The sequence below is a fragment of the Peromyscus leucopus genome, chromosome 3, assembly GCF_004664715.2.
Source record: "Peromyscus leucopus breed LL Stock chromosome 3, UCI_PerLeu_2.1, whole genome shotgun sequence".
Taxonomy (NCBI): domain Eukaryota; kingdom Metazoa; phylum Chordata; class Mammalia; order Rodentia; family Cricetidae; genus Peromyscus; species Peromyscus leucopus.
In genome coordinates this window covers 98,006,709-98,019,166 of record NC_051065.1, presented here as the reverse complement: position 1 = coordinate 98,019,166, position 12,458 = coordinate 98,006,709, and positions in this window count along the sequence as shown.

Sequence of the window (12,458 nt, the reverse complement as noted above, 5' to 3'; positions counted from 1 at the left end):
TTTTAAATGCAAGGTGGAAAGCCCCCAGGAATGACAGCTGACTCCATTCCCATGTATGTGCACACACATGTACACACACACACTTGAGGTTTCCTCTTAAATACGGATATATTATTTACATTTATGTTAATATAAATGTATTGTTTGTTACAGAGGACATTAATAAACAAGAAACAGCCTCATGTGCCAGAAACTGGAAGGTACCAGTAAGTTCTGGACTAGTGCAAAGGTTGTGAGCACATTAGTCTCCAGATGCGCAGGAGCTGTTCCGCTTGGTTAACAAAAGCTAAAGCATGTGCATTTTCTTGTGTCACAGAGTTTAGTTTTTCCTAAGAATTGATATGTCAGGGGACTAGAGATGACTCCCTGGCCATTTTTCCAAGCTACTGGCTTTCTTCCCCGCCACAGAGGCTCTCATCCCGCCAATCTGTCAGTCTTACAATTACCATACCGTACTCTGGCAAAGTGGCGACCAAAGACATTCTTATCTCCTCTCGGAGTCTCAATGCAGTGAGCACTCAGCAAATAATGGTTGAAATGATGCCAGCAAAAATTCCAGAATCGGTGCCAAGGGACTTCAGAAGTATTAAAGTATCACTTCTTTATAAACATTCAACATTTTCATTTTTTTTCTCAAGTTAAATAACATAATCTTCAAGTAGTACCGTAAGTTATCTTCTTGTTTAATTTTCTGCCACAGAAGACAGGTTGCTTTCACTAGTAACTTCTACTAGCCTTGCAAAGAATAACTCAGTGTAGTGCTTTAACAATTCATACCTCCCTCAATGTCTGGTTCTATTGAGGTGCCCCCTTCTACTCTTGGGCATTTGAAAAATTGCTCTCTATTTGGTGACACTTTTTGGGGTGCTTGGAAGGTGTGGACTTGCTAGAGGAAGGGTATTACTGGAGGCGGCCTTTGAGGTTTCAAAAGACTCACACCATTTCGATTTTGAGTTTGTTTGCTCTGTGTGGTGCTTTCGGTTTGAGATGCGAGCTCTTAGTTTGCAACTTCAGCTGCCTGCCGCCTGCTGCCCCCACCATTACAAACTCTTGTCCTCGGGAACCATAAACCCCAAATAAACGCTTACTTCGAGAAGTTGCCTTGGTTATAGTGTTTTATCACAGCAACAGAAAAGGAACCGATGCACGCAGCCATAGCAACCCCACCAGAATCGCCTGCAAGTCTCCACAGCACTTTCTGCCCAAACAGCATTTGACATGAAAATCCACATAAAAGACTCAGATTCAAAGCTACTTTGGAAAGTTCTCCCAAAACTCTCGAGCAGTTTTTGAGCTTTGGGAACTGAATTACATGTGGTTGCAGTGAGCTTCAGTGTCCCATTTCCCAAAATGGCAGCAGCCACGATCACTATCTCCTTCCGGGTGATGGGGAACCACAGGCATGGCTTTGTGATGTGAATATGATTTATCAAGTTCATCAAAACTAGACTGTAATGGAGGAGACAATCAAGATGTTATCACACAAACACCTTTTAGGCACTGCTTGTAAAGGAATAGGGCCGCTCAGGTAATAAATCATTGGCCTTTTCATTTGCAAAAAGACGGGGCTGAGTCTCGAGCGGCCAGCTTCCCCTTTAACCAGGATGTACCAGCAACCCTGTAAGTCTTCATACTTTTACAGGCAGGGAAGGAGATCGAATCCAGCATCATACATGTCAAGGGAGTCTTTAGTAATACCTGCTTCCTTTCCGGTCCCTGAAGAACTCAGGGACTTCATACTGCCCTTGTCACCTACAAGGAGCTGGTGATGGTGGCTGCAGACATCTTGGGAAAGGGGACACTGAAGGCCATTGGACCCACATGTAACTTAATTCTCAGTTTCAAAAACTAGTCAAGAAGGCTTGGGGAGCTGTCTCAGTGGACAGAGTGCTTGCTGCCACAAGCATGAGACTCTGAGCTGCATCTTCAGCATCCATGTAAAACCTAGGCACTATGGCATGCATCTGTAACCGAGGGGAAGTGGAGACAGGAGGATCCATGGGGCTCACTGCCCAGGCAGCCTCGCTGAATCTGTGAGCTCCAGGATCAGTGAAAGACATCTCCTAAAAAAATAAATAAATAATAAATTTTGAATGAATAAATAAAATAAGATGGATAAGTAATAGGGTAATGCCAATCTCTCACAGCCACACACATGTGTGCATAAACTTCAGCACACACCTGTGTACACACATGCATGAGCACACACACACACACACACAGAGAGAGAGAGAGAGAGAGAGAGAGAGAGAGAGAGAGAGAGAGAGAGAGAGAGAAGGAGGGAGGGAGACTACTCAAAGCTTTGGATTTTGCAACATGGCTTTAGTACTGACCTGACTGGGACAATGGAGACTGAAGAAATGCCAGACACACATACAGAAAAGCTGCAATCAAATGGACCATGCTCTCTGATGGAGATGGACCAACAGAAGCCTAGAAATTCCACACCTTTATTATATAGCATCATTTGTCATAGACAGCATGATAGGAAACGGAGAAGGGCTAGCCAGTCTGGGTAGGAGGTCTCATGAGGGGTCTGGGAGGGGGAAGCCTACGTTGGCAGTTTCTGCACACTGTCAACATCTGTCCTCCAACCAGGGAAGGGCCTTGACCTTCCTCTGAACCTGACTAGGGAAGGCCTCGCTCTTCCTGTGGGTCTAAGCCAGCGGAGTCCTTAACATGGCGGTGCTCAGGTCAACAATACACCTTCACTCAAGCTTCATCTACTCCCCAGAGGATTTCGTGTGTGTGTGTGTGTGTGTGTGTGTGTGTGTGTGTGTGTGTGTGTGTGTGTATTGATAAATAATTTGAAGGTTTGTATTATTATGGACCTAATCTTCTGTGAATTGGTAATTCTGCATTGGATTCTCTTCTAAGACCTAGAACAAATAGAAATCCACCCCAAATTTCAGTTTTAATCTATGTCGCATACTCAGTTTAAATGGACTGGGGTGGGGGTCAGGCAGGGCACAGTAGCTGGTGACCTCCAGAGCATAATTTGAGAAATGTTGTTTCAAGGGGTACTAGGCTGTATGGAGAATAATTTTTAGAATGAGTACATGATTTTGAATTCCAAGTGTTGTGTTTGTGGCAAATCATTGGTTGCCAAGGATACCACTATGTGCAAATTTCAGAAAATATAATGAGCAGATGGATTCATGGTTAGGGGGAGGAAAATTCATCTGAACTTAAGAGGCAGGAGAAGGTAAAGGCTCTGATGGAGAGGAAGCCACATTGTTCATATGGCTGACATACATGCATACACTTACAATATTAAGTACCTTCTGCTTCTGTTTGTCTTTCAATGAAGATGCTGTTACGTTTCAACTAGACATACGGGAGGAAGCCTTTGGAGACACGAGGCTCGCTAATGAAACCTCAGTTACTCCTGAGTTCTTCAGTCATCTACCTGCCTTTGGCTTTCAGCTACACTTTTTCAAAGATGTATTTCTTTTTAATTATGTATATGCACTGGGGTGGCAAGGGAGGGGGGTTGGTATGTGCACTTGAGTTCAGGTGACTGTGGAGGTCAGGAGAAGGTGTCGGATCTCCTGGAGTTGGAGTCACAGTCAGGTGTGAGTTGCCTGAGATGGGTGCTGGGAAGAGAACTCAGGTCCTCTAGAAGAATAGTCAGTGCTCTAACTGCTGAGCTGTCTCTCCAGCCCCAACAGCCACATTTCTTTTCATGTTTCTCATGTCTCATGTGACCTCTTCCTTTTTGCAGTGGTTTGAGTGAGAAAGTCCCCCCACAGGATCATTTACTCAAATGCGTGGTCCCTGGTTGGTGGAACTATTTGGGAAGGATTAAAAAGTGTGGCCTTCTGCTCCTTATCCGCCATATAACGGCATGGGTAGGGGAGAGATGCCCCCTACCCATCTATGCCCGAGGCAGGTGGGAGAGCTGGTCCTGAGATCATAAGAGCTGGACAGCTGCTCCTGCCCCTCGCCAGCTGCATCAGAAGAGTGGCCCCTGATCCTCACCTGGGCAACACGGTAGAGCTGGCCCTGAGGGTGGAGGTGTGAGAGAGCCCACCCTGAGGGAATAAAAGCAGGAGAACTGGCCCCTACCCTCACCCACACCTCTGTCTCTGAAAGGGTCTTGTGTAGCCCAGGCTAGCCTTAAACTCGGCATGTAGCCAAAAATGACCTTGAACTTCTGATCCTCCTTCCTCCCACTGCTGCCTGGTTTATGTGGTGCTGGGGGTTGAACTCATGGCTTCAGGCATGCTAGAAAAGCAGTCTACCAAACAGCTCCTTTCCACTTCTTTGGGTACTTTTTCTAAGTGCTCTCAGAGCTACCATTCTGTGGTTAGGGATATCTGCTATACTCTGAGCTTCCTGTGCAGTTTTCCCAAAGTCTCCCACCCAGCTTGCCTAGAGGAACTCACCACGCTTTGTGAGAGGAGAGGAAATGTTCCAGTTCATCTCCAACCCTAGAAGCACAGCACCGGTGAAAGCATTGGCCTCATTGCATTGCTGTAATAACTTTGTTATTTACAGTTTACAGGCGATCAGGGTCTGCAATGAGTCTTGGAGACTGAAATAGGGATACCCCCATTCCATTATCTCTGGAGACATGAAAGAAGGACTCCTTTTCCAGCCTTCTACATCTGTCTGCCTTCCTTGGCTCATGACTACATCATTCCAACCTTGGCTTACACTGTCACACATGTCTTTTTCTGACCCTGATCCTTCTTATAAGGATTCTTGGGTTTTATACTGGAGCCACCCATGGGACACGGGATCGTCTCCCCATTTCAATTTCCTGAGTTTCGTGTACCTACTAAAGGTCCTTGTTACCAAGGATACCACTGCATGCAAATCGCAGAAAAGTTAATGAGCAGATGAGTTCTTGATTGGCTGCAGGAAAAATTGTCTTCACACAAGAGGTGGGAGATCAAGAGTCTGCCTGGAAAGGAAACCACGTGGTTTATATGTTGGAAAGATTCCAAAGATTCTGCTGTGAAAATATGGGAGGGTTATTTCTTAGCCCACTGCAGTTGGGGGGGGGGGCGCGGGGGGCGTAGTACAAGGTTCTGCTTTGGTCTTATTTCCTATGCATGTCCCTGGGCCGTTACTCTACAATGGACATCAAAAAGCCTTGTTTCTTTTTCAGAAATTTTCAAATGCACTATTATTGTGTGTGTGTGTGTGTGTGTGTGTGTGTGTGTGTGTGTGTGCATGATGGGGGACTCTTGTCACAGTGTGCATACGGAAATCAAAGGGCAACTTTACTGAGTCATTTTCTCCTTGTGCCTGCACATGGATTTGGAGAATTGAACTCAGGTCATCAGGCTTGCCGTGTAAGCACCTTTACCTGCTGAGCCCTCTTCCAGGCCCCCAAACCTTTCCTGTAGATGTCTATAGAGTGTATCTACAAAATGTAGCCCCTTGTACAACCATCTGGAATGTAACTGTTTACACATGCAAACGCCACTCTTCCAATGCAAGCCACACAAACAGGTGACAATCGAGTTCCGTCCATGCACTGAAGTTTGCTGAATTCTGCTCCATCAGCTTCTCAAAATACTGCCTGAAAGGAGGATGTGGCTCAGCGCCTCAGTGTCTTTGTCATCTCACCCCTGTCACTTGTGAATGCCTTGTTTACTTTCTGGCTCACATTCAAGAGGAGTCATCAAGAAGGTGGGAACATCTGTCTGGGGCCTCCCTCTGTCCCTCCAGAATAAACACGTGAAAGCTTGCTCCTACAAAGTGAAGGCAGAATCCAGAAGAGAAAATGTCTGTGCTCATGAGTCCCCTTCCTACCAAAGGTTCTGCATCCATTACTTTTCTGTTGCTGTGATAAATGCCAAACAACCAAGAGTGGCTTACGGAAGAAATGGTTCATTGCTGCTTACAGTTCCAGAGGGATAGGAGTTCCTCATGGGGGGGAGGCACGGCACCAGGCAGCAGGTCTGGGAGTAAGAGCAGGAAGCGCGGAGATCAAGAAGCAGAGAGAGTGAACAGCAAGGGGGGTGACGTTTTAAACACTCAAGGCATACCCCCAGTGATATACTTCCTCTAGCAAGGCCACATCTCCTAAGCCTCCCCACCCAGCACCACCAACTGGGGACCAAGTGTTCAAATGCCTGAGCTTATGGGGGGGGGGCATTTTCCATTCAAACTACCACAGTTCCTGATTCACAAATTCACCCTTTCCATTCTAGACGTTCACTAGGGAATGCCCTCCATGGATCCCACCTGCTCTCAGTAGCTCCTGCTTTCTGTGTAATCTTGACCTCAATAGCTAACATTTTGTTTGTTTTGTCTTTAATGAGATCATCTCCTGCTAAGTTATTTTTACTATTATATTCTTATTAATTCCCTGGGAAGTTCGTACAATGTATGTTCATCAGATCTACCTCTACTCCCCCAAGATCTACCCCCAGATTTGTGTCCTCTTTTTTAAAAAAAAAACAATAAGCCATAGAGTCCAATTTCTGCTGCCCATATACTCATGGCTGCAGAACCATTCACTGGAGGGTGGTCAACCAGCCAGGGTGGTGACCACCATTTTTCATTTTTAAAAACATGTATCTGGTTTGATGTCATAACAAGGTATGTTGCAGCAGATGCTACCCATGAAAAGACTAGCAATAAGCACCTGGTTTTAAGACAATAAAGGAAGATTTTGGTTTACTAGCTGGTCTTTTTGTTGTTGTTGTTTACCATGGAGGGGCCTTATGATTGTGAGTCTGAACTGACTGCCTGTTATCATGACCTCTAAAGCAGAGAAATCTTTCTTCCTAGACCCCCCACCCCCCGCCGAGACTCCTACTGGTTTGTCTAAAGAGAGCTGAAAGTGAAGGACTGTGTTTCATTTCTCTGCTCCATCAGGGGCCCAAGTGTCTGTCTATGACTGAACACAGAAAACAAAAAAGAAATGGATCATAGAAAAAAAAAAAAAAAAAGACTTCAATCCCATGATTTCTTCCAGGGGGACAAATAATGTTTACTTCTCGTTAAAAATTTACTAAATGTGTCTGGGGGTCAAATGCGTCAGACTAGATAGGGAGGACAGATGGTCTTGAAAGCGGGCGTGTCAGGGAGGTAGGCAGATAGGACCACTACGTAGATTCACAGGACGACTCCCAGAAGTCAAGTCTTTGACCTTTCCCTTTCTTTGTTCGATGTCAAAGAACTTAAATCTCGGCCATCGGTGAGGTTACCCTTCAACCACTGTAGTGGAAGGATGACTTCTCCCTTTTGTTTCTAAACCCCACCCAAGTCACAGGGGACTTCAGGGAGAGGGGAATGGAAAGAATGGAAGAGCCCGGGGATACGAGGAGCGCTGTGAAATCCTGTCTTCTAGACATGATAGGACCATTGCCCTCATGAGTTCACAGTGGATGTGGTGATCTCCACAAGACCAAACCAGTCAAAAACTCAGGGATGGGGCACGGGTTCCTGAAGACCCCCCCTCCTCGGCTGAGGAGCTATCGGTGATTGAAGGCTGTTGGGGAAGGGAGAGTCAGTTTCCTTTGGGCTGTGGCTGTTGGGGGGCTGTCCATTCCTAGTGGATGGCCTCACACCCCTTAGCATATGGTCAGCACTGATTGGACTTGATGGGTTATTAATTAAGCTCTGAAGAAATTTCAGAGACAACTGAAATTGGACAGCCCCACCACATGGGCATCTCGGTAAATGTAGAGGAAGACGAGGGGCATCAGAAAGTGAACAACATGCGGAACTGTTAACCGTGAAAGGCCGGATAAAACCAATGTCCAGGACCTCAGGAAACAAGCCCCGTCACAGGCAGGGCTGGCTCTCGGAACAGCACGCCGCAGAAGATTGTAGCTCATGTACTCCGAGATTTTACTCGTCCCTTTAGTAGTTCAAAAATATTTAGTCAGGTGAGGTGGTGTGCACCTGTGTCTCCAGCCACTTGGGAGTGCCAAGTCAACCTGAGCAGCACAGAGAAACCTTGTCTCAACACACACACACACACACACACACACACACACACACACACACACACCCTCATGCACGCATGCACGCACAGGAGCAATATTGAAGGAGGTACTACTCTGAGGTGGGTCCTATGCGTGCACTGAGAACACAGAGTTGAGTATTGTGAATGAGAATTACTGAACAGAAGTTGCCTGTCAAGGCTGACTGACTGATTAAAACGTCAATAACTGTGGAGAGATTGGAATGTTGCAGAACCAGAGCCCAATTACAATGTATCTTGCTCAATCTTTAGCCTACTGAATAGTTATTGTCTCACCTATGTGTCACCTAACAGCTTGCTCCTAGCAAGACCCAGCATCCTAACTACAGATAAAAACCGTTGGAAATGTACTAACTTGACCAAACCCTAAGTTTCCATCCACCAAACTGCTGAGTCATCAGATAGCATCTGAAGCCTGTAGCTGAGATTTCTCTGCTGTGCTGTAACTGCCACTTAATGCATCCACCGGTGTGGAATTTCAATTGTCTTTGTCTTAAGAGTTTCTACTGCTGTGATGAAACACTGTGATCATAAACAGCTGCCCAAAGGTGGGGTGGGGGGCGCTTAGTTCAGCTTACAGTTCCACATCACTGTTCACTGATGAGGAAGACAGGGCAGGAACTCAAGGACAGTGGGAACCTGGAGGCTGGAACTGATACAGAGACCATAGAGGAATGCTGCTTACTGACTTTCTCCTCGTGGCATCCTCAGGAGGCTTTCTAATAGAACTCAGGACCACCAGCCCAGGGGTAACAGCACCCACAATGAACGGGGCTTTCCACATCAACCACCAATCAAGAAATCACAGCCCAGGCTTACCCAAGGGTCAATCTAGTGAGGGCATTTTCTCAGCTGAGGTTCCTTTTTCCCAGATGACTCTGGCTTGTGTGAAGGTGACGTAAGAACTGGGCAGCACAGCCTTGATGGATGGCTTTCCTTTTTTTTTTTTCCTGCTACTCTAAAACTTCATGAAACTGCTTCCACGTTGGGGTAACCTAAGTCTGTGTTTCCAGGCCGTGGTCCCTCAAATTTGGTTCCAGAATAAACCATCCTTTATCCTCTTTGCAATGGGAGATGTGCTCTTGCATCCACACGGCAGTATGGTTCTTTGTCAGGGGCTCAGAGTACAGAATAGTAAGACACGTTCATAAAAATCACACACAGCGAGAATGTTCTGGAAACCATGGGGAAGCAATGGGAACATGTGACTTTATCTAGAGGAAGGAAGATATTTCCATACAAAAGTTTTAAAAGAAAAGCAACTTATACCTTTTAACTTATAGTTGTCAATTTTCAAATTTACACTTACTAAAAGCATAAAGTTGTGATGTGAATTTTACAAGAGACCTGGAGAGACCATCTACCCCATAAAGGCTGATAGGCTCAATACTAGCCTTTGAGGTATTAAACTCAATATTTAGAGCAAGGAAATGATATATTCTGACCTAGCAAGGCTGATTTAGGCTGGCAAATGGTAAGATGAACCCCTTGTTTACCCAGAACTCTTCAGAGGTTTCATTTTCAATTTGTGCAATGGCAGCATGGACTGCGAAGATGAAGAAATACTTAAGACACAAAGCTAGTTTTGCTCTGCCCAAGGCAGACTAAGAAAACCAAGTTGAGATGTTCAGAACTGCCGTTCTGATGAGTGCATGCTGGGTGAAGCGCATAGCCATGGTGAAAGGGGCAGAGTGGCTGGATGCAGATTATTTCAGCACCGTTGAATCCAAGGTAAGTGCACATGCAGATAAATGAGAGAATGCGAGGAGAGAGACATCGTGATAAACACAGAAATAAATTAGAAAATATTCCTCACAGAGAGATGACCGTCAAAGCAAGTAGACTTTGAATCTAATGTGAGTTCTTGTTTTAAAAAAAAGATAAAAATCTCTTATAAACATCAGGTAACTTCAACTGAAGCATGAAAGCTTAAAACCCAATAGCTGTTAACGTAAGAACCCAGAAGGCTCAGAACGAGAAGGCCTCCTTGTGAGATTGAAGGACTGGAGGCCACTGGAGAGCTACTACTTCCAGTCCACACTGAAGGCTGAGAGGTCTGCAGCCTGATGTCTGTGCGAGATGAGATCAGGAAAGCATGCGCCACTCAGAAACAGCTGAGCAAGTAGGTGTATGGGTGAGAACCGGCAGGCTTTGTTCCATCTGGGGTCGAGATGTAATAGATGGACCTCCCACATTCAAGCTGGGTCTTCCCCACTCAGGCTGCCGACCCCCGCCAATCCTCTCGGAAAACACCTTCTCAGACTTACCCAGCAATGTACTCCACCAACGACTCAGGGTTTCTAAGAGTCTATCTATCTAGTCAAGTTGACAACCAAGATTTACCACAGTGCCTGCTTTTGGCTAAGGGGCCATTTATCACTAGCTAAAGTATAGGTAGGGTATTCCCTCAAGGAAGGCAAGTGCAATGCCATGATTTTTTTTTTTTTTTTTTTTTTTTTTGGTCACTTAAACAAGACTTGGAAGTCCAAGGGTGAGGAGACATCCCCTGAGCTACACCACCAGTTTATTCTCAGTGCATTGTAACATGGTAGAAAGGCAAGCCCTCACAAGAGACAGACATCAGTCCTGCCTCGGGGGACTTTTATCAGGAACTCACTGCCTCGGTGAGAGGACCCTCATGACCTAATACCTCACATGGGTCCCTCCTCCCAGCACTGTTTCCATAGCAATTAAATTTCAACTTGAATTTAGAAGGGACATTGATCCATAGCATGGGATTACACAGTTGTCTGTTTTATCGCCAAATCCCTCAAAACCTAATGACAGAAAACAGTACCATGAAGCTCATGGATTCTATGGAATCCCACTGGTGGGTACATTATACAGCTAGGCTCCACCATCCTTCCCTACATGCAGTATCCTGTATCCTACACTGGAATGTTGTAAATCTGGAAGTGCCCACAGCACACTCTGACAATGGCAGTGATTCAGGAGAGTGGGTGTGGCTGTGTTGTGAGTTGGACAGTAGCTACTTCTGCTGCTCAGCTCAGAAAGAGGCACCTAAGGGGAGTGGGTGGGCGATGCCTTACATCCAGAGACGCTTTCTTGGGCACCTGAAGCACTTTCGTCAGCCGGTACTTCTCAGTGGAATTCTAGATCAGAGATCTATCCTTGTAGCCAACACAACCTTTCTATGATCTCTCTCTCTCCCCCTCCCTGCCTCTCCCCACCTCCCACCCCCACACACATTCACACACAACCATTCCCTATGTGCTGTACAGAAGTTTAGCATTCAAGTCAACACAAGTGCAGTACAGTTGCATCCGCAGCAGAAACAAAGAAAGGAACAAAAGTGAGCAGAGCTAGGAAAAAAAACCCACCTTCTTGGTAGTATGTGAGCCTCTGAACCCAGCCATCCCTTTGAGTTCTAGACATCAATACATTCTCTTAAGTTGGGTATCTCTCTATTATAAACAGAGAGATCTTGTACAGAAACTAAAACCAGGAATTGTGCTATAAATCTAAACCTAAAATATGAAACTGGATAGTTTAAAAAAAAAAACAGCAACCTGGAATTCTTGTTATATGAAAATGAAACCGCTGGTTACCAGTACCTCTCGTGCGTTAGATAGTGCCTCCACCACCCCAGACATGGAAACATCACGGACATGGTGAAACTGTATGATGACAATTCATCTTGCACTGGCATAGCTCTGTGGCCTAGAGTCTTGTCAAGCACATCCACCTCTGCAGCCTGTGTTTAGTGAGGGTCAGAGCCTCCCCTGTGATCAGTGTGGGCTATCCCTGGAGATGAAGGTAGATACTGACTTCCATTTTTCTAAAAGATGGAGACCAAGACTAAAGATGTAAATCTCAATCCCAGGAAACAGAACTCTCCCTGTGATTGGTCCCAGGGGACTCAAATGACAATGATGCACATAATGATCCAGAGAGGCTGACTTACTACGACCTTTAGCACTCCATATTGACCAAAGGAAGCAAATCTCAATGGTATTTATACTCAGACTAGCCACAGGAGATTTCAGGCAAATGTACAGGCCCTTGGCAGCTGGATATTGTGAGTGTGCAGTTAGTTCTTAGCCCCTGTGACTAAGAATGAATTCCCAAAATGCTACATACTCCATGGCAAGCTTCCTGCTCACCTCTTCGGCACGGTGATAAGGCAATGGGCAGAGGAGGAGCCCCTCCCAGTAAAAAGGCTCTGGATCATGCAGCTGGACTCAATAAGGGTCCTAGTCCACGGCAAGAGAGAGGAGCCCCCTGACAGACCTCTAGGTTCCTGATTCTGTGACCCTTAATACAGTTCCTCATGTTATGGTGACCCAGACCATAAAAATTATTTCATTGCTACTTCATAATTACAAATTTGCTACTGTTATGAATCATTATCATAATATAAATATCTGATATGCAGGATATTTGATATGTGACCCCCAAAGGGGTTGAGATCCACAGGTGGAGAACCACTGCCCTAGAAGCTGCTGCCTCAGCCTGTCACCCAGTTTCCAATATGGTAATCATCCTC